The following is a 21,013-nucleotide window of genomic DNA, read 5'->3' on the forward strand; positions in this document are numbered from 1 at the left end:
TGTTTGAAACTTGTTCCTGTGCTGTACAGTGTGATATATCACTTTTCAGTTTTCCTGTATTCCTAATTGAGCGAGCGACACACATGTGATGTAGTTTACAAAGTAGTGCTTTGCTTTTATGTTCTTTCATTGGAAACTTGTTCCTGTTAGGAACAAGTTAGGTTTAGGGTTAGGGTTAGGGTAGGGATAGGGTTAGGGTTAGGGTTAGGGTTAGGGTTAGGGTAGGGTTAGGGTTAGTGTTAGGGTTAGGGTTAAGGTTAGGGTTAGGGTAGGGTTAGGGTTAGGGTTAGGGTTAAGGTTAAGGGTTAGGGTTAGGGTTAGGGTTATATCACTTTTCAGTGTTCCTGTTATAATAATTGAACAGGCGACACGTATGTGAATTAGTTTATAAAGTTGTGCTTGGCGTTTCTGTTCATTCGATGAAAACTTGTTTCTTTGCTGTACATTAAGATATATAACTTTTCAGTTTTCCTGTATTCCTAATTGAGCGAGCAATGCACAGGTGATTTAGTTTACAAAGTAGTGCTTTTCTTCTCTGTTCTTTCGTTGGATACTTGTTCTTGTGCTGTACAGTGCGATATATCACTTTTCAGTTTTCCTGTATTCCTAATTGAGTGAGCGACACACATTTGATTTAGTTTACAATGTACTGCTTTGCTTTTCTGTTCTTTCATTGGAAACTTGTTCCTGTGTTGTACAGTGTGATATATCACTTTTCAGTTTTCCTGTATTCCTAATTGAGCGAGCGACACACATTTGATTTAGTTTACAATGTACTGCTTTGCTTTTCTATTCTTTCGTTGGAAACTTGTTCCTGTGCTGTACAGTGTGATATATCACTTTTCAGTTATCTTGTATTCTTAATTGAGCGAGCGACACAAATTTGATTTAGTTTACAAAGTTGTGCTTTGCTTTTCTGTTCTTTCATTGGAAACTTGTTCCTGTTAGGAACAAGTTATGTTTAGGGTTAGGGTTAGGGTTAGCTTAGTGTTAGGGTTAGGGTTACGGTTAGGGTAGGGTTAGGGTTAGTGTTAGTGTTAGGGTTAGGGTTAGGGTTAGGGTAGGGTTAGGGTTAATGTTAAGGGTTAGGGTTAGGGTTAGGGTTAGGGTAGGGTTAGGGTTAGGGTTAAGGGTTAGGGTTAGGGTTAGGGTTATATCACTTTTCAGTTTTCCTGTTATAATAATTGAACAGGCGACACGTATGTCAATTAGTTTACAACGCTGTGCTTTGCGGTTCTGTTCATTCGATGAAAACTTGTTTCCTTGCTGTACACTTCGACATATCACTTTTCAGTTTTCCTGTTATAATAATTAAACAGGTGACACGTATGTGAATTAGTTTACAAAGTTGTGCTTTGCTTTTCTGTTCATTCGATGAAAACTTGTTTCTTTGCCGTACACTTCGATATATCACTCTTCAGTTTTCCTGTATTCCTAATTGAGCGAGCGATGCACAGGTGATTTAGTTCACAAAGAAGTGCTTTGCTTTTCTGTTCTTTTGTTGGAAACTTGTTCCTGTGCTGTACAGTGTGATATATCACTTTTCAGTTTTCCTGTATTCCTAATTGAGCGAGCGACACACATGTGATGTAGTTTACAAAGTAGTGCTTTGCTTTTATGTTCTTTCATTGGAAACTTGTTCCTGTTAGGAACAAGTTAGGTTTAGGGTTAGGGTTAGGGTAGGGTTAGGGTTAGTGTTAGGGTTAGGGTTAGGGTTAGGGTTAGGGTTAGGGTAGGGTTAGGGTTAGGGTTAGGGTTAAGGTTAAGGGTTAGGGTTAGGGTTAGGGTTATATCACTTTTCAGTGTTCCTGTTATAATAATTGAACAGGCGACACGTATGTGAATTAGTTTACAAAGTTGTGCTTGGCGTTTCTGTTCATTCGATGAAAACTTGTTTCTTTGCTGTACACTAAGATATATCACTTTTCAGTTTTCCTGTATTCCTAATTGAGCGAGCGACACACATGTGATGTAGTTTATAAAGTAGTGCTTTGCTTTTATGTTCTTTCATTGGAAACTTGTTCCTGTTAGGAACAAGTTAGGTTTAGGGTTAGGGTTAGGGTTAAGGTAGGGTTAGGGTTAGGGTTAGGGTTAGGGTTAGGGGTAGGGTTAGGGTTAGGGTTAGGGTTAGGGTTAAGGGTTAGGGTTAGGGTTAGGGTTATATCACTTTTCAGTGTTCCTGTTATAATAATTGAACAGGCAACACGTATGTGAATTAGTTTACAAAGTTGTGCTTGGCGTTTCTGTTCATTCGATGAAAACTTGTTTCTTTGCTGTACACTAAGATATATCACTTTTCAGTTTTCCTGTATTCCTAATTGAGCGAGCGATGCACAGGTGATTTAGTTTACAAAGTAGGGCTTTTCTTCTCTGTTCTTTCGTTGGATACTTGTTCTTGTGCTGTACAGTGCGATATATCACTTTTCACTTTTCCTGTATTCCTAATTGAGTGAGCGACACACATTTGATTTAGTTTACAATGTACTGCTTTGCTTTTCTGTTCTTTCGTTGGAAACTTGTTCCTGTGCTGTACAGTGCGATATATCACTTTTCAGTTTTCCTGTATTCCTAATTGAGCGAGCGACACACATTTGATTTAGTTTACAAAGTTGTGCTTTGCTTTTCTGTTCTTTCATTGGAAACTTGTTCCTGTGTTGTACAGTGTGATATATCACTTTTCAGATTTCCTGTTATACTAATTGAACGGGCGACACATATGGGAATTAGGTTAGAAAGTTGTGCTTTGCTTTTCTGTTCTTTCATTGGAAACTTGTTCCTGTTAGGAACCAGTTATGTTTAGGGTTAGGGTTAGGGTTAGCTTAGTGTTAGGTTTAGGGTAACGGTTAGGGTTAGGGTTAGGGTAGGGTTAGTGTTAGTGTTAGGGTTAGGGTTAGGATTAGGGTTAGGGTAGGGTTAGGGTTAGGGTTAGGGTTGAGGGATAGGGTTAGGGTTAGGGTCATATCACTTTTCAGTTTTCCTGTGATAATAATTGAACAGGCGACACGTATGTCAATTAGTTTACAAAGTTGTGCTTTGCGGTTCTGTTCATTCGATGAAAACTTGTTTCCTTGCTGTACACTTTGATATATCACTTTTCAGTTTTCCTGTATTCCTATTTGAGCGAGCGATGCACAGGTGATTTAGTTTACAAAGTAGTGCTTTCCTTCTCTGTTCTTTCGTTGGATACTTGTTCTTGTGCTGTACAGTGCGATATATCACTTTTCAGTTTTCCTGTATTCCAAATTGAGCGAGTGACACACATTTGATTTAGTTTAAAATGTACTGCTTTGCTTTTCTGTTCTTTCGTTGGAAACTTGTTCCTGTGCTGTACAGTGTGATATATCACTTTTCAGTTTTCCTGTTATACAAATTGAACGGGCGACACATATGTGAATTAGTTTACAAAGTTGTGATTTGCTTTTTTATTATTTCATTGGAAACTTTTTCCTGTTAGTAACAAGTTAGGGTTAGGGTTAGGGTTAGGGTTAGGGTTAGGGTTAGGGTTATATCACTTTTCAGTTTTCCTGTTATAATCATTGAACAGGCGACATGTATGTGAATTAGTTTACAAAGTTGTGCTTTGCGTATCTGTTCATTCGCTGAAAACTTGTTCCTTTGCCGTATACTTCGATATATGACTTTTCAGTTTTCCTGTATTCCTAATTGAGCGAGCGATGCACAGGTTATTTACTTTACAAAGTAGTGCTTTGCTTCTCTTTTCTTTCTTTGGAAACTTGTTCCTGTGCTGTACAGTGCGATATATCACTTTTCAGTTTTCCTGTATTCCAAATTGAGCGAGCGACACACATTTGATTTAGTTTACAAAGTTGTGCTTTGCTTTTCTGTTCTTTCATTGGAAACTTGTTCCTGTGTTGTACAGTGTGATATATCACTTTTCAGTTTTCCTGTTATACTAATTGAACGGGCGACACATATGTGAATTAGGTTAGAAAGTTGTGGTTTGCTTTTCTGTTCTTTCGTTGGAAACTTGTTCCTGTGCTATACAGTGCGATATATCACTTTTCAGTTTTACTGTATTCCGAATTGAGCGAGTGACACACATGTGATTTAGTTTACAAAGTTGTGCTTTGCTTTTCTGTTCTTTCATTGGAAACTTGTTCCTGTTAGGAACAAGTTATGTTTAGGGTTAGGGTTAGGGTTAGCTTAGTGTTAGGGTTAGGGTTACGGTTAGGGTTAGGGTTAGGGTTAGGGTAGGGTTAGGGTTAGTGTTAGGGTTAGGGTTAGGGTTAGGGTTAGGGTAGGGTTAGGGTTAGGGTTAAGGGTTAGGGTTAGGGTTAGGGTTATATCACTTTTCAGTTTTCCTGTTATAATAATTGAACAGGCGACACGTATGTGAATTAGTTTACAAAGTTGTGCTTTGCTTTTCTGTTCTTTTGTTTGAAACTTGTTCCTGTGCTGTACAGTGTGATATATCACTTTTCAGTTTTCCTGTATTCCTAATTGAGCGAGCGACACACATGTGATGTAGTTTACAAAGTAGTGCTTTGCTTTTATGTTCTTTCATTGGAAACTTGTTCCTGTTAGGAACAAGTTAGGTTTAGGGTTAGGGTTAGGGTAGGGATAGGGTTAGGGTTAGGGTTAGGGTTAGGGTTAGGGTAGGGTTAGGGTTAGTGTTAGGGTTAGGGTTAAGGTTAGGGTTAGGGTAGGGTTAGGGTTAGGGTTAGGGTTAAGGTTAAGGGTTAGGGTTAGGGTTAGGGTTATATCACTTTTCAGTGTTCCTGTTATAATAATTGAACAGGCGACACGTATGTGAATTAGTTTATAAAGTTGTGCTTGGCGTTTCTGTTCATTCGATGAAAACTTGTTTCTTTGCTGTACATTAAGATATATAACTTTTCAGTTTTCCTGTATTCCTAATTGAGCGAGCAATGCACAGGTGATTTAGTTTACAAAGTAGTGCTTTTCTTCTCTGTTCTTTCGTTGGATACTTGTTCTTGTGCTGTACAGTGCGATATATCACTTTTCAGTTTTCCTGTATTCCTAATTGAGTGAGCGACACACATTTGATTTAGTTTACAATGTACTGCTTTGCTTTTCTGTTCTTTCATTGGAAACTTGTTCCTGTGTTGTACAGTGTGATATATCACTTTTCAGTTTTCCTGTATTCCTAATTGAGCGAGCGACACACATTTGATTTAGTTTACAATGTACTGCTTTGCTTTTCTATTCTTTCGTTGGAAACTTGTTCCTGTGCTGTACAGTGTGATATATCACTTTTCAGTTATCTTGTATTCTTAATTGAGCGAGCGACACAAATTTGATTTAGTTTACAAAGTTGTGCTTTGCTTTTCTGTTCTTTCATTGGAAACTTGTTCCTGTTAGGAACAAGTTATGTTTAGGGTTAGGGTTAGGGTTAGCTTAGTGTTAGGGTTAGGGTTACGGTTAGGGTAGGGTTAGGGTTAGTGTTAGTGTTAGGGTTAGGGTTAGGGTTAGGGTAGGGTTAGGGTTAATGTTAAGGGTTAGGGTTAGGGTTAGGGTTAGGGTAGGGTTAGGGTTAGGGTTAAGGGTTAGGGTTAGGGTTAGGGTTATATCACTTTTCAGTTTTCCTGTTATAATAATTGAACAGGCGACACGTATGTCAATTAGTTTACAACGCTGTGCTTTGCGGTTCTGTTCATTCGATGAAAACTTGTTTCCTTGCTGTACACTTCGACATATCACTTTTCAGTTTTCCTGTTATAATAATTAAACAGGTGACACGTATGTGAATTAGTTTACAAAGTTGTGCTTTGCTTTTCTGTTCATTCGATGAAAACTTGTTTCTTTGCCGTACACTTCGATATATCACTCTTCAGTTTTCCTGTATTCCTAATTGAGCGAGCGATGCACAGGTGATTTAGTTCACAAAGAAGTGCTTTGCTTTTCTGTTCTTTTGTTGGAAACTTGTTCCTGTGCTGTACAGTGTGATATATCACTTTTCAGTTTTCCTGTATTCCTAATTGAGCGAGCGACACACATGTGATGTAGTTTACAAAGTAGTGCTTTGCTTTTATGTTCTTTCATTGGAAACTTGTTCCTGTTAGGAACAAGTTAGGTTTAGGGTTAGGGTTAGGGTAGGGTTAGGGTTAGTGTTAGGGTTAGGGTTAGGGTTAGGGTTAGGGTTAGGGTAGGGTTAGGGTTAGGGTTAGGGTTAAGGTTAAGGGTTAGGGTTAGGGTTAGGGTTATATCACTTTTCAGTGTTCCTGTTATAATAATTGAACAGGCGACACGTATGTGAATTAGTTTACAAAGTTGTGCTTGGCGTTTCTGTTCATTCGATGAAAACTTGTTTCTTTGCTGTACACTAAGATATATCACTTTTCAGTTTTCCTGTATTCCTAATTGAGCGAGCGACACACATGTGATGTAGTTTATAAAGTAGTGCTTTGCTTTTATGTTCTTTCATTGGAAACTTGTTCCTGTTAGGAACAAGTTAGGTTTAGGGTTAGGGTTAGGGTTAAGGTAGGGTTAGGGTTAGGGTTAGGGTTAGGGTTAGGGGTAGGGTTAGGGTTAGGGTTAGGGTTAGGGTTAAGGGTTAGGGTTAGGGTTAGGGTTATATCACTTTTCAGTGTTCCTGTTATAATAATTGAACAGGCAACACGTATGTGAATTAGTTTACAAAGTTGTGCTTGGCGTTTCTGTTCATTCGATGAAAACTTGTTTCTTTGCTGTACACTAAGATATATCACTTTTCAGTTTTCCTGTATTCCTAATTGAGCGAGCGATGCACAGGTGATTTAGTTTACAAAGTAGGGCTTTTCTTCTCTGTTCTTTCGTTGGATACTTGTTCTTGTGCTGTACAGTGCGATATATCACTTTTCACTTTTCCTGTATTCCTAATTGAGTGAGCGACACACATTTGATTTAGTTTACAATGTACTGCTTTGCTTTTCTGTTCTTTCGTTGGAAACTTGTTCCTGTGCTGTACAGTGCGATATATCACTTTTCAGTTTTCCTGTATTCCTAATTGAGCGAGCGACACACATTTGATTTAGTTTACAAAGTTGTGCTTTGCTTTTCTGTTCTTTCATTGGAAACTTGTTCCTGTGTTGTACAGTGTGATATATCACTTTTCAGATTTCCTGTTATACTAATTGAACGGGCGACACATATGGGAATTAGGTTAGAAAGTTGTGCTTTGCTTTTCTGTTCTTTCATTGGAAACTTGTTCCTGTTAGGAACCAGTTATGTTTAGGGTTAGGGTTAGGGTTAGCTTAGTGTTAGGTTTAGGGTAACGGTTAGGGTTAGGGTTAGGGTAGGGTTAGTGTTAGTGTTAGGGTTAGGGTTAGGATTAGGGTTAGGGTAGGGTTAGGGTTAGGGTTAGGGTTGAGGGATAGGGTTAGGGTTAGGGTCATATCACTTTTCAGTTTTCCTGTGATAATAATTGAACAGGCGACACGTATGTCAATTAGTTTACAAAGTTGTGCTTTGCGGTTCTGTTCATTCGATGAAAACTTGTTTCCTTGCTGTACACTTTGATATATCACTTTTCAGTTTTCCTGTATTCCTATTTGAGCGAGCGATGCACAGGTGATTTAGTTTACAAAGTAGTGCTTTCCTTCTCTGTTCTTTCGTTGGATACTTGTTCTTGTGCTGTACAGTGCGATATATCACTTTTCAGTTTTCCTGTATTCCAAATTGAGCGAGTGACACACATTTGATTTAGTTTAAAATGTACTGCTTTGCTTTTCTGTTCTTTCGTTGGAAACTTGTTCCTGTGCTGTACAGTGTGATATATCACTTTTCAGTTTTCCTGTTATACAAATTGAACGGGCGACACATATGTGAATTAGTTTACAAAGTTGTGATTTGCTTTTTTATTATTTCATTGGAAACTTTTTCCTGTTAGTAACAAGTTAGGGTTAGGGTTAGGGTTAGGGTTAGGGTTAGGGTTAGGGTTATATCACTTTTCAGTTTTCCTGTTATAATCATTGAACAGGCGACATGTATGTGAATTAGTTTACAAAGTTGTGCTTTGCGTATCTGTTCATTCGCTGAAAACTTGTTCCTTTGCCGTATACTTCGATATATGACTTTTCAGTTTTCCTGTATTCCTAATTGAGCGAGCGATGCACAGGTTATTTACTTTACAAAGTAGTGCTTTGCTTCTCTTTTCTTTCTTTGGAAACTTGTTCCTGTGCTGTACAGTGCGATATATCACTTTTCAGTTTTCCTGTATTCCAAATTGAGCGAGCGACACACATTTGATTTAGTTTACAAAGTTGTGCTTTGCTTTTCTGTTCTTTCATTGGAAACTTGTTCCTGTGTTGTACAGTGTGATATATCACTTTTCAGTTTTCCTGTTATACTAATTGAACGGGCGACACATATGTGAATTAGGTTAGAAAGTTGTGGTTTGCTTTTCTGTTCTTTCGTTGGAAACTTGTTCCTGTGCTATACAGTGCGATATATCACTTTTCAGTTTTACTGTATTCCGAATTGAGCGAGTGACACACATGTGATTTAGTTTACAAAGTTGTGCTTTGCTTTTCTGTTCTTTCATTGGAAACTTGTTCCTGTTAGGAACAAGTTATGTTTAGGGTTAGGGTTAGGGTTAGCTTAGTGTTAGGGTTAGGGTTACGGTTAGGGTTAGGGTTAGGGTTAGGGTAGGGTTAGGGTTAGTGTTAGGGTTAGGGTTAGGGTTAGGGTTAGGGTAGGGTTAGGGTTAGGGTTAAGGGTTAGGGTTAGGGTTAGGGTTATATCACTTTTCAGTTTTCCTGTTATAATAATTGAACAGGCGACACGTATGTGAATTAGTTTACAAAGTTGTGCTTGGCGTTTCTGTTCATTCGATGAAAACTTGTTTCTTTGCTGTACACTAAGATATATCACTTTTCAGTTTTCCTGTATTCCTAATTGAGCGAGCGACACACATGTGATGTAGTTTATAAAGTAGTGCTTTGCTTTTATGTTCTTTCATTGGAAACTTGTTCCTGTTAGGAACAAGTTAGGTTTAGGGTTAGGGTTAGGGTTAAGGTAGGGTTAGGGTTAGGGTTAGGGTTAGGGTTAGGGTTAGGGTAGGGTTAGGGTTAGGGTTAAGGGTTAGGGTTAGGGTTAGGGTTATATCACTTTTCAGTTTTCCTGTTATAATAATTGAACAGGCGACACGTATGTCAATTAGTTTACAACGCTGTGCTTTGCGGTTCTGTTCATTCGATGAAAATTGTTTCCTTGCTGTACACTTCGACATATCACTTTTCAGTTTTCCTGTTATAATAATTAAACAGGTGACACGTATGTGAATTAGTTTACAAAGTTGTGCTTTGCTTTTCTGTTCATTCGATGAAAACTTGTTTCTTTGCCGTACACTTCGATATATCACTCTTCAGTTTTCCTGTATTCCTAATTGAGCGAGCGATGCACAGGTGATTTAGTTCACAAAGAAGTGCTTTGCTTTTCTGTTCTTTTGTTGGAAACTTGTTCCTGTGCTGTACAGTGTGATATATCACTTTTCAGTTTTCCTGTATTCCTAATTGAGCGAGCGACACACATGTGATGTAGTTTACAAAGTAGTGCTTTGCTTTTATGTTCTTTCATTGGAAACTTGTTCCTGTTAGGAACAAGTTAGGTTTAGGGTTAGGGTTAGGGTAGGGTTAGGGTTAGTGTTAGGGTTAGGGTTAGGGTTAGGGTTAGGGTTAGGGTAGGGTTAGGGTTAGGGTTAGGGTTAAGGTTAAGGGTTAGGGTTAGGGTTAGGGTTATATCACTTTTCAGTGTTCCTGTTATAATAATTGAACAGGCGACACGTATGTGAATTAGTTTACAAAGTTGTGCTTGGCGTTTCTGTTCATTCGATGAAAACTTGTTTCTTTGCTGTACACTAAGATATATCACTTTTCAGTTTTCCTGTATTCCTAATTGAGCGAGCGACACACATGTGATGTAGTTTATAAAGTAGTGCTTTGCTTTTATGTTCTTTCATTGGAAACTTGTTCCTGTTAGGAACAAGTTAGGTTTAGGGTTAGGGTTAGGGTTAAGGTAGGGTTAGGGTTAGGGTTAGGGTTAGGGTTAGGGGTAGGGTTAGGGTTAGGGTTAGGGTTAGGGTTAAGGGTTAGGGTTAGGGTTAGGGTTATATCACTTTTCAGTGTTCCTGTTATAATAATTGAACAGGCAACACGTATGTGAATTAGTTTACAAAGTTGTGCTTGGCGTTTCTGTTCATTCGATGAAAACTTGTTTCTTTGCTGTACACTAAGATATATCACTTTTCAGTTTTCCTGTATTCCTAATTGAGCGAGCGATGCACAGGTGATTTAGTTTACAAAGTAGGGCTTTTCTTCTCTGTTCTTTCGTTGGATACTTGTTCTTGTGCTGTACAGTGCGATATATCACTTTTCACTTTTCCTGTATTCCTAATTGAGTGAGCGACACACATTTGATTTAGTTTACAATGTACTGCTTTGCTTTTCTGTTCTTTCGTTGGAAACTTGTTCCTGTGCTGTACAGTGCGATATATCACTTTTCAGTTTTCCTGTATTCCTAATTGAGCGAGCGACACACATTTGATTTAGTTTACAAAGTTGTGCTTTGCTTTTCTGTTCTTTCATTGGAAACTTGTTCCTGTGTTGTACAGTGTGATATATCACTTTTCAGATTTCCTGTTATACTAATTGAACGGGCGACACATATGGGAATTAGGTTAGAAAGTTGTGCTTTGCTTTTCTGTTCTTTCATTGGAAACTTGTTCCTGTTAGGAACCAGTTATGTTTAGGGTTAGGGTTAGGGTTAGCTTAGTGTTAGGTTTAGGGTAACGGTTAGGGTTAGGGTTAGGGTAGGGTTAGTGTTAGTGTTAGGGTTAGGGTTAGGATTAGGGTTAGGGTAGGGTTAGGGTTAGGGTTAGGGTTGAGGGATAGGGTTAGGGTTAGGGTCATATCACTTTACAGTTTTCCTGTGATAATAATTGAACAGGCGACACGTATGTCAATTAGTTTACAAAGTTGTGCTTTGCGGTTCTGTTCATTCGATGAAAACTTGTTTCCTTGCTGTACACTTTGATATATCACTTTTCAGTTTTCCTGTATTCCTATTTGAGCGAGCGATGCACAGGTGATTTAGTTTACAAAGTAGTGCTTTCCTTCTCTGTTCTTTCGTTGGATACTTGTTCTTGTGCTGTACAGTGCGATATATCACTTTTCAGTTTTCCTGTATTCCAAATTGAGCGAGTGACACACATTTGATTTAGTTTAAAATGTACTGCTTTGCTTTTCTGTTCTTTCGTTGGAAACTTGTTCCTGTGCTGTACAGTGTGATATATCACTTTTCAGTTTTCCTGTTATACAAATTGAACGGGCGACACATATGTGAATTAGTTTACAAAGTTGTGATTTGCTTTTTTATTATTTCATTGGAAACTTTTTCCTGTTAGTAACAAGTTAGGGTTAGGGTTAGGGTTAGGGTTAGGGTTAGGGTTATATCACTTTTCAGTTTTCCTGTTATAATCATTGAACAGGCGACATGTATGTGAATTAGTTTACAAAGTTGTGCTTTGCGTATCTGTTCATTCGCTGAAAACTTGTTCCTTTGCCGTATACTTCGATATATGACTTTTCAGTTTTCCTGTATTCCTAATTGAGCGAGCGATGCACAGGTTATTTACTTTACAAAGTAGTGCTTTGCTTCTCTTTTCTTTCTTTGGAAACTTGTTCCTGTGCTGTACAGTGCGATATATCACTTTTCAGTTTTCCTGTATTCCAAATTGAGCGAGCGACACACATTTGATTTAGTTTACAAAGTTGTGCTTTGCTTTTCTGTTCTTTCATTGGAAACTTGTTCCTGTGTTGTACAGTGTGATATATCACTTTTCAGTTTTCCTGTTATACTAATTGAACGGGCGACACATATGTGAATTAGGTTAGAAAGTTGTGGTTTGCTTTTCTGTTCTTTCGTTGGAAACTTGTTCCTGTGCTATACAGTGCGATATATCACTTTTCAGTTTTACTGTATTCCGAATTGAGCGAGTGACACACATGTGATTTAGTTTACAAAGTTGTGCTTTGCTTTTCTGTTCTTTCATTGGAAACTTGTTCCTGTTAGGAACAAGTTATGTTTAGGGTTAGGGTTAGGGTTAGCTTAGTGTTAGGGTTAGGGTTACGGTTAGGGTTAGGGTTAGGGTTAGGGTAGGGTTAGGGTTAGTGTTAGGGTTAGGGTTAGGGTTAGGGTTAGGGTAGGGTTAGGGTTAGGGTTAAGGGTTAGGGTTAGGGTTAGGGTTATATCACTTTTCAGTTTTCCTGTTATAATAATTGAACAGGCGACACGTATGTCAATTAGTTTACAAAGTTGTGCTTTGCGGTTCTGTTCATTCGATGAAAACTTGTTTCCTTGCTATACACTTCGATATATCACTTTTCAGTTTTCCTGTATTCCTATTTGAGCGAGCGATGCACAGGTGATTTAGTTTACAAAGTAGTGATTTTCTTCTGTTCTTTCGTTGGATACTTGTTCTTGTGCTGTACAGTGCGATATATCACTTTTTAGTTTTCCTGTATTCCTAATTGAGCGAGCGACACACATTTGATTTAGTTTACAATGTACTGCTTTGCTTTTCTGTTCTTTCGTTGGAAACTTGTTCCTGTGCTGTACAGTGCGATATATCACTTTTCAGTTTTCCTGTATTCCAAATTGACCGAGCGACACACATTCGATTTAGTTTACAAAGTTGTGCTTTGCTTTTCTGTTCTTTCATTGGAAACTTGTTCCTGTGTTGTACAGTGTGATTTATCACTTTTCAGTTTTCCTGTTATACTAATTGAACGGGCGACACATATGTGAATTAGGTTAGAAAGTTGTGCTTTGCTTTTCTGTTCTTTCGTTGGAAACTTGTTCCTGTGCTATACAGTGCGATATATCAGTTTTCAGTTTTACTGTATTCCGAATTGAGCGAGTGACACACATGTGATTTAGTTTACAAAGTTGTGCTTTGCTTTTCTGTTCTTTCATTGGAAACTTGTTCCTGTTAGGAACAAGTTATGTTTAGGGTTAGGGTTAGGGTTAGCTTAGTGTTACGGTTAGGGTTACGGTTAGGGTTCGGGTTAGGGTAGGGTTAGGGTTAGTGTTAGGGTTAGGGTTAGGGTTAGGGTTAGGGTAGGGTTAGGGTTAGGGTTAGGGTTAGGGTTAGCGGTTAGGGTTAGGGTTATATCACTTTTCAGTTTTCCTGTTATAATAATTGAACAGGTGACACGTATGTGAATTAGTTTACAAAGTTGTGCTTTGCTTTTCTGTTCATTCGATGAAAACTTGTTTTTTTGCCGTACACTTCGATATATCACTCTTCAGTTTTCCTGTATTCCTAATTGAGTGAGCGATGCACAGGTGATTTAGTTCACAAAGAAGTGCTTTGCTTTTCTGTTCTTTTGTTGGAAACTTGTTCCTGTGCTGTACAGTGTGATATATCACTTTTCAGTTTTCCTGTATTCCTAATTGAGCGAGCGACACACATGTGATGTAGTTTACAAAGTAGTGCTTTGCTTTTATGTTCTTTCATTGGAAACTTGTTCCTGTTAGGAACAAGTTAGGTTTAGGGTTAGGGTTAGGGTAGGGATAGGGTTAGGGTTAGGGTTAGGGTTAGGGTAGGGTTAGGGTTAGTGTTAGGGTTAGGGTTAGGGTTAGGGTTAGGGTTAGGGTAGGGTTAGGGTTGGGGTTAGGGTTAAGGTTAAGGGTTAGGGTTAGGGTTAGGGTTATATCAATTTTCAGTGTTCCTGTTATAATAATTGAACAGGCGACACGTATGTTAATTAGTTTATAAAGTTGTGCTTGGCGTTTCTGTTCATTCGATGAAAACTTGTTTCTTTGCTGTACATTAAGATATATCACTTTTCAGTTTTCCTGTATTCCTAATTGAGCGAGCAATGCACAGGTGATTTAGTTTACAAAGTAGTGCTTTTCTTCTCTGTTCTTTCGTTGGATACTTGTTCTTGTGCTGTACAGTGCGATATATCACTTTTCAGTTTTCCTGTATTCCTAATTGAGTGAGCGACACACATTTGATTTAGTTTACAATGTACTGCTTTGCTTTTCTGTTCTTTCGTTGGAATCTTGTTCCTGTGCTGTACAGTGCGATATATCACTTTTCAGTTTTCCTGTATTCCTAATTGAGCGAGCGACACACATTTGATTTAGTTTACAAAGTTGTGCTTTGCTTTTCTGTTCTTTCATTGGAAACTTGTTCCTGTGTTGTACAGTGTGATATATCACTTTTCAGTTTTCCTGTATTCCTAATTGAGCGAGTGACACACATTTGATTTAGTTTACAATGTACTGCTTTGCTTTTCTATTCTTTCCTTGGAAACTTGTTCATGTGCTGTACAGTGTGATATATCACTTTTCAGTTATCTTGTATTCTTAATTGAGCGAGCGACACACATTTGATTTAGTTTACAAAGTTGTGCTTTGCTTTTCTGTTCTTTCATTGGAAACTTGTTCCTGTTAGGAGCAAGTTATGTTTAGGGTTAGGGTTAGGGTTAGCTTAGTGTTAGCGTTAGGGTTACGGTTAGGGTTAGGGTTAGGGTTAGGGTAGGGTTAGGGTTAGTGTTAGTGTTAGGGTTAGGGTTAGGGTTAGGGTAGGGTTAGGGTTAGGGTTAAGGGTTAGGGTTAGGGTTAGGGTTAGGGTAGGGTTAGGGTTAGGGTTAAGGGTTAGGGTTAGGGTTAGGGTTATATCACTTTTCAGTTTTCCTGTTATAATAATTGAACAGGCGACACGTATGTCAATTAGTTTACAACGTTGTGCTTTGCGGTTCTGTTCATTCGATGAAAACTTGTTTCCTTGCTGTACACTTCGACATATCACTTTTCAGTTTTCCTGTATTCCTATTTGAGCGAGCGATGCACAGGTGATTTAGTTTACAAAGTAGTGCTTTTCTTCTGTTCTTTCGTTGGATACTTGTTCTTGTGCTGTACAGTGCGATATATCACTTTTCAGTTTTCCTGTATTCCTAATTGAGCGAGCGACACACATTTGATTTAGTTTACAATGTACTGCTTTGCTTTTCTGTTCTTTCGTTGGAAACTTGTTCCTGTGCTGTACAGTGTGATATATCACGTTTCAGTTTTCCTGTATTCCTAATTGAGCGAGCGACACACATGTGATGTAGTTTACAAAGTAGTGCTTTGCTTTTATGTTCTTTCATTGGAAACTTGTTCCTGTTAGGAACAAGTTAGGTTTAGGGTTAGGGTTAGGGTTAGGGTAGGGTTAGGGTTAGGTTTAGGGTTAGGGTTAGGGTTAGGGGTAGGGTTAGGGTTAGGGTTAGGGTTAGGGTTAAGGGTTAGGGTTAGGGTTAGGGTTATATCACTTTTCAGTGTTCCTGTTATAATAATTGAACAGGCGACACGTATGTGAATTAGTTTACAAAGTTGTGCTTGGCGTTTCTGTTCATTCGATGAAAACTTGTTTCTTTGCTGTACACTAAGATATATCACTTTTCAGTTTTCCTGTATTCCTAATTGAGCGAGCGATGCACAGGTGATTTAATTTACAAAGTAGTGCTTTTCTTCTCTGTTCTTTCGTTGGATACTTGTTCTTGTGCTGTACAGTGCGATATATCACTTTTCAGTTTTCCTGTATTCCTAATTGAGCGAGCGATACACATTTGATTTAGTTTACAATGTACTGCTTTGCTTTTCTGTTCTTTCGTTGGAAACTTGTTCCTGTGCTGTACAGTGCGATATATCACTTTTCAGTTTTCCTGTATTCCTAATTGAGCGAACGCAACACATTTGATTTAGTTTACAAAGTTGTGCTTTGCTTTTCTGTTCTTTCATTGGAAACTTGTTCCTGTGTTGTACAGTGTGATATATCACTTTTCAGATTTCCTGTTATACTAATTGAACGGGCGACACATATGGGAATTAGGTTAGAAAGTTGTGCTTTGCTTTTCTGTTTTTTCGTTGGAAACTTGTTCCTGTGCTATACAGTGCGATATATCCCTTTTCAGTTTTCCTGTATTCCTAATTGAGCGAGTGACACACATGTGATTTAGTTTACAAAGTTGTGCTTTGCTTTTCTGTTCTTTCATTGGAAACTTGTTCCTGTTAGGAACAAGTTATGTTTAGGGTTAGGGTTAGGGTTAGCTTAGTGTTAGGGTTAGGGTTACGGTTAGGGTTAGGTTTAGGGTTAGGGTAGGGTTAGGGTTAGGTTTAGGGTTAGGGTTAGGGTTAGGGTAGGGTTAGGGTTAGGGTTAGGGTTAGGGTTAGGGTTAAGGGTTAGGGTTAGGGTTAGGGTTATATCACTTTTCAGTTTTCCTGTTATAATAATTGAACAGGCGACACGTATGTCAATTAGTTTACAAAGTTGTGCTTTGCGGTTCTGTTCATTCGATGAAAACTTGTTTCCTTGCTGTACACTTCGATATATCACTTTTCAGTTTTCCTGTATTCCAAATTGAGCGAGCGACACACATTTGATTTAGTTTACAAAGTTGTGCTTTGCTTTTATGTTCTTTCATTGGAAACTTGTTCCTGTTAGGAACAAGTTAGGTTTAGGGTTAGGGTTAGGGTTAGGGTAGGGTTAGGGTTAGGGTTAGGGTTAGGGTTAGGGTTAGGGTTAGGGTAGGGTTAGGGTTAGGGTTAAGGGTTAGGGTTAGGGTTAGGGTTAGGGTAGGGTTAGGGTTAGGGTTAAGGGTTAGGGTTAGGGTTAGGGTTATATCACTTTTCAGTTTTCCTGTTATAATAATTGAACAGGCGACACGTATGTCAATTAGTTTACAACGTTGTGCTTTGCGGTTCTGTTCATTCGATGAAAACTTGTTTCCTTGCTGTACACTTCGACATATCACTTTTCAGTTTTCCTGTATTCCTATTTGAGCGAGCGATGCACAGGTGATTTAGTTTACAAAGTAGTGCTTTTCTTCTGTTCTTTCGTTGGATACTTGTTCTTGTGCTGTACAGTGCGATATATCACTTTTCAGTTTTCCTGTATTCCTAATTGAGAGAGCGACACACATTTGATTTAGTTTACAATGTACTGCTTTGCTTTTCTGTTCTTTCGTTGGAAACTTGTTCCTGTGCTGTACAGTGTGATATATCACGTTTCAGTTTTCCTGTATTCCTAATTGAGCGAGCGACACACATGTGATGTAGTTTACAAAGTAGTGCTTTGCTTTTATGTTCTTTCATTGGAAACTTGTTCCTGTTAGGAACAAGTTAGGTTTAGGGTTAGGGTTAGGGTTAGGGTAGGGTTAGGGTTAGGTTTAGGGTTAGGGTTAGGGTTAGGGGTAGGGTTAGGGTTAGGGTTAGGGTTAGGGTTAAGGGTTAGGGTTAGGGTTAGGGTTATATCACTTTTCAGTGTTCCTGTTATAATAATTGAACAGGCGACACGTATGTGAATTAGTTTACAAAGTTGTGCTTGGCGTTTCTGTTCATTCGATGAAAACTTGTTTCTTTGCTGTACACTAAGATATATCACTTTTCAGTTTTCCTGTATTCCTAATTGAGCGAGCAATGCACAGGTGATTTAGTTTACAAAGTAGTGCTTTTCTTCTCTGTTCTTTCGTTGGATACTTGTTCTTGTGCTGTACAGTGCGATATATCACTTTTCAGTTTTCCTGTATTCCTAATTGAGCGAGCGATACACATTTGATTTAGTTTACAATGTACTGCTTTGCTTTTCTGTTCTTTCGTTGGAAACTTGTTCCTGTGCTGTACAGTGCGATATATCACTTTTCAGTTTTCCTGTATTCCTAATTGAGCGAGCGCAACACATTTGATTTAGTTTACAAATTTGTGCTTTGCTTTTCTGTTCTTTCATTGGAAACTTGTTCCTGTGTTGTACAGTGTGATATATCACTTTTCAGATTTCCTGTTATACTAATTGAACGGGCGACACATATGGGAATTAGGTTAGAAAGTTGTGCTTTGCTTTTCTGTTTTTTCGTTGGAAACTTGTTCCTGTGCTATACAGTGCGATATATCCCTTTTCAGTTTTCCTGTATTCCTAATTGAGCGAGTGACACACATGTGATTTAGTTTACAAAGTTGTGCTTTGCTTTTCTGTTCTTTCATTGGAAACTTGTTCCTGTTAGGAACAAGTTATGTTTAGGGTTAGGGTTAGGGTTAGCTTAGTGTTAGGGTTAGGGTTACGGTTAGGGTTAGGTTTAGGGTTAGGGTAGGGTTAGGGTTAGGTTTAGGGTTAGGGTTAGGGTTAGGGTAGGGTTAGGGTTAGGGTTAGGGTTAGGGTTAAGGGTTAGGGTTAGGGTTAGGGTTAGGGTTATATCACTTTTCAGTTTTCCTGTTATAATAATTGAACAGGCGACACGTATGTCAATTAGTTTACAAAGTTGTGCTTTGCGGTTCTGTTCATTCGATGAAAACTTGTTTCCTTGCTGTACACTTCGATATATCACTTTTCAGTTTTCCTGTATTCCTAATTGAACGAGCGATGCACAGGTGATTTAGTTTACAAAGTAGTGCTTTGCTTTTCTGTTCTTTTGTTGGAAACTTTTTCCTGTGCTGTACAGTGTGATATATCACTTTTCAGTTTTCCTGTATTCCTAATTGAGCGAGCGACACACATGTGATGTAGTTTATAAAGTAGTGCTTTGCTTTTATGTTCTTTCATTGGAAACTTGTTCCTGTTAGGAACATGTTAGGTTTAGGGTTAGGGTTAGGGTTAGGGTAGGGTTAGGGTTAGGGTTAGGGTTAGGGTTAGGGTTAGGGTTAGGGGTAGGGTTAGGGTTAGGGTTAGGGTAAGGGTTAGGGTTAAGGGTTAGGGTTAGGGTTAGGGTTATATCACTTTTCAGTGTTCCTGTTATAATAATTGAACAGGCGACACGTATGTGAATTAGTTTACAAAGTTGTGCTTGGCGTTTGTGTTCATTCGATGAAAACTTGTTTCTTTGCTGTACACTAAGATATATCACTTTTCAGTTTTCCTGTATTCCTAATTGAGCGAGCAATGCACAGGTGATTTAGTTTACAAAGTAGTGCTTTTCTTCTCTGTTCTTTGGTTGGATACTTGTTCTTGTGCTGTACAGTGCGATATATCACTTTTCACTTTTCCTGTATTCCTAATTGAGTGAGCGACACACATTTGATTTAGTTTACAATGTACTGCTTTGCTTTTCTGTTCTTTCGTTGGAAACTTGTTCCTGTGCTGTACAGTGTGATATATCACTTTTCAGTTATCTTGTATTCTTAATTGAGCGAGCGACACACATTTGATTTAGTTTACAAAGTTGTGCTTTGCTTTTCTGTTCTTTCATTGGAAACTTGTTCCTGTTAGGAGCAAGTTATGTTTAGGGTTAGGGTTAGGGTTAGCTTAGTGTTAGCGTTAGGGTTACGGTTAGGGTTAGGGTTAGGGTTAGGGTAGGGTTAGGGTTAGTGTTAGTGTTAGGGTTAGGGTTAGGGTTAGGGTAGGGTTAGGGTTAGGGTTAAGGGTTAGGGTTAGGGTTAGGGTTAGGGTAGGGTTAGGGTTAGGGTTAAGGGTTAGGGTTAGGGTTAGGGTTATATCACTTTTCAGTTTTCCTGTTATAATAATTGAACAGGCGACACGTATGTCAATTAGTTTACAACGTTGTGCTTTGCGGTTCTGTTCATTCGATGAAAACTTGTTTCCTTGCTGTACACTTCGACATATCACTTTTCAGTTTTCCTGTATTCCTATTTGAGCGAGCGATGCACAGGTGATTTAGTTTACAAAGTAGTGCTTTTCTTCTGTTCTTTCGTTGGATACTTGTTCTTGTGCTGTACAGTGCGATATATCACTTTTCAGTTTTCCTGTATTCCTAATTGAGCGAGCGACACACATTTGATTTAGTTTACAATGTACTGCTTTGCTTTTCTGTTCTTTCGTTGGAAACTTGTTCCTGTGCTGTACAGTGTGATATATCACGTTTCAGTTTTCCTGTATTCCTAATTGAGCGAGCGACACACATGTGATGTAGTTTACAAAGTAGTGCTTTGCTTTTATGTTCTTTCATTGGAAACTTGTTCCTGTTAGGAACAAATTAGGTTTAGGGTTAGGGTTAGGGTTAGGGTAGGGTTAGGGTTAGGTTTAGGGTTAGGGTTAGGGTTAGGGGTAGGGTTAGGGTTAGGGTTAGGGTTAGGGTTAAGGGTTAGGGTTAGGGTTAGGGTTATATCACTTTTCAGTGTTCCTGTTATAATAATTGAACAGGCGACACGTATGTGAATTAGTTTACAAAGTTGTGCTTGGCGTTTCTGTTCATTCGATGAAAACTTGTTTCTTTGCTGTACACTAAGATATATCACTTTTCAGTTTTCCTGTATTCCTAATTGAGCGAGCGATGCACAGGTGATTTAATTTACAAAGTAGTGCTTTTCTTCTCTGTTCTTTCGTTGGATACTTGTTCTTGTGCTGTACAGTGCGATATATCACTTTTCAGTTTTCCTGTATTCCTAATTGAGCGAGCGATACACATTTGATTTAGTTTACAATGTACTGCTTTGCTTTTCTGTTCTTTCGTTGGAAACTTGTTCCTGTGCTGTACAGTGCGATATATCACTTTTCAGTTTTCCTGTATTCCTAATTGAGCGAACGCAACACATTTGATTTAGTTTACAAAGTTGTGCTTTGCTTTTCTGTTCTTTCATTGGAAACTTGTTCCTGTGTTGTACAGTGTGATATATCACTTTTCAGATTTCCTGTTATACTAATTGAACGGGCGACACATATGGGAATTAGGTTAGAAAGTTGTGCTTTGCTTTTCTGTTTTTTCGTTGGAAACTTGTTCCTGTGCTATACAGTGCGATATATCCCTTTTCAGTTTTCCTGTATTCCTAATTGAGCGAGTGACACACATGTGATTTAGTTTACAAAGTTGTGCTTTGCTTTTCTGTTCTTTCATTGGAAACTTGTTCCTGTTAGGAACAAGTTATGTTTAGGGTTAGGGTTAGGGTTAGCTTAGTGTTAGGGTTAGGGTTACGGTTAGGGTTAGGTTTAGGGTTAGGGTAGGGTTAGGGTTAGGTTTAGGGTTAGGGTTAGGGTTAGGGTAGGGTTAGGGTTAGGGTTAGGGTTAGGGTTAGGGTTAAGGGTTAGGGTTAGGGTTAGGGTTATATCACTTTTCAGTTT

This window comes from Meriones unguiculatus, chromosome 10 (genome assembly GCF_030254825.1).
Source record: "Meriones unguiculatus strain TT.TT164.6M chromosome 10, Bangor_MerUng_6.1, whole genome shotgun sequence".
Taxonomy (NCBI): Eukaryota; Metazoa; Chordata; class Mammalia; order Rodentia; family Muridae; genus Meriones; species Meriones unguiculatus.